Raw genomic sequence first — 1,895 nt, 5'->3', positions numbered from 1 at the left:
ACGTCGGACACGACCCGCCTAATCGTTCGAGGTGGTGCAGAGAGGCACGCCGCCGTATACAGAAGGAAACAACAGCGACCGGCCGACGCGACCTCTCCAGCCCGAGAGTCTTCTCGGCCAAGGCATTCTCGGCGCTCGCACGGCACTTGCAACCAGCCGGCGTGCGGCGCCTGACATGCACTCAGGTTTCTGGGAACGCCCCGACACGTGCCTCTCCGCTGCAGCGCGTCAACGAGACACATTCGAGTGCAACCCAAGGGAACCAGGCACCGGGAACGTCGCCGCCCCGCAGTGCCTTAAAACAGAGCTGGGCACCCCGTCACGTAGGTGTGCCCGAAAACAAGACAAAACCTCGACAGACTGTTCATGGTATTACGATTTATACATGACTTCTGTTTGTTCTTGAAAATTGTGTGTCTTTTTGTTTTCTCGCCAATTTAAAGTGTTTTCTCTCTTGCCACAGAAAAGAACACTTTGTCTGTTTTAAATGTGTGTGTCTCTCGTGCCCACCGTAACACACATTGTATCAGAGTTACCGCCGGCCCGGACTCTGACCGATTTTTAGGCCGGCAACTGAGTTCGAAAAGTCCGTCAAAATTGGTATTGAATTGGTCCCTTGTGGACTTCCGAGAGCTCATCGAGAAGGCCTTCGATTTGAAGTCGGGGCCGTAGCTCAAAGTGGCACTTTCCTGGGTATTTTCAAAGTGCTACCGCTGCCAGAAAATGTTCTAAAAATCGTGTTCCCGAAAATCTCCGGGCACCCCGCCAACCCCTCGTGACGCCAAACGCAAGTGGTCAATCGGCGGGAGGCGGCCCGGTAGTCCATCCGAGGATTGCGCTCCAAATCCCCGCAAATCGGGTTTTTCACAACCTCATCGGCACTACTGACGGCAACTGGTTAACCAGCTGTCGACACACTCGACCACAAATGCAAGTGGCAACGTGGCGGGACCAATCCGCTACTCTTTGCGGGAACTCCTCAACTTCGTCCCTGGTAAATCGGCGGGACACGACCTTATACACTTCCAACGGCAACTGGTGAACTAACGGCCGGGAGCACTTTTCATATATGCACGTGCCCCGTCAGCGGGACCAATCCGCTCCTCCTTGCCGGTATCCTGCAACCTTGGCCCCGGTAAAGCGGCTGCACAGGACCTCATAGCCCGAGGCCAGGTCCGACTGGTTAATGATTTCCCTCGGCCGGCCAGCCTCCCCAGGGCTAAGTCCGACTGGTTAATGATTTCCCTCGGCCGGCCAGCCTCCCCAGGGCTAAGTCCGACTGGTTAATGATTTCCCTCGGCCGGCCAGCCTCCCCAGGGCTAAGTCCGACTGGTTAATGATTTCCCTCGGCCGGCCAGCCTCCCCAGGGCTAAGTCCGACTGGTTAATGATTTCCCTCGGCCGGCCAGCCTCCCCAGGGCTAAGTCCGACTGGTTAATGATTTCCCTCGGCCGGCCAGCCTCCCCAGGGCTAAGTCCGACTGGTTAATGATTTCCCACCGCCTCGACCAGCCTCCCCAGGGCTAAGTCCGACTGGTTAATGATTTCCCACCGCCTCGACCAGCCTCCTCAGGCTAAGTGCGCGAGTAGTGGTTAATGATTTCTCGACCGTCCCGACCAGTCCTCCGGGGAGGGGGGCTGACGAATGTCGGGGGCTGCTGGTCGCCGTCACCCTCATTCGCCTGCGCGGGGGGCTCCGACCGGGGCAAATCCGGTCCCTTGCGCGTCGGGGAGCCGTCCCCGGCCTCGGCGGGGCGTCGGGCCGCCGTTTGGAGCGCCGGCCGAAAACCCGAAAAAAGGGCGAAAATAGGAAAAAATTCACGCCCGATCGGGCCGAGCGGCCGTCGGGGCGGCGGCCCGGGTCGGTCTCCGCAGACCTGGAGGCTCGAGGGGACCT

At 58.9% G+C, this 1,895-nt stretch overlaps 1 long non-coding RNA gene across 1 annotated transcript in view; it reads right to left on the bottom strand.

The window, feature by feature from the left end:
* Window positions 1-812, bottom strand: part of LOC119956835 — a 17,963-nt gene extending 17,151 nt beyond the window's left edge. Inside the window, exon 1 of the long non-coding RNA XR_005458689.1 lies at window positions 1-812. This exon is cut by the window's left edge and continues 1,950 nt beyond it. This is a non-coding gene — a long non-coding RNA (uncharacterized LOC119956835).
* Between the last annotated feature and the right edge of the window lie 1,083 nt (window positions 813-1,895).

The sequence above is a fragment of the Scyliorhinus canicula genome, chromosome 24, assembly GCF_902713615.1.
Source record: "Scyliorhinus canicula chromosome 24, sScyCan1.1, whole genome shotgun sequence".
Taxonomy (NCBI): Eukaryota; Metazoa; Chordata; class Chondrichthyes; order Carcharhiniformes; family Scyliorhinidae; genus Scyliorhinus; species Scyliorhinus canicula.
The sequence above is the reverse complement of the archived record's forward strand: the minus strand, read 5'-3'. Positions and strand labels throughout refer to the sequence as shown.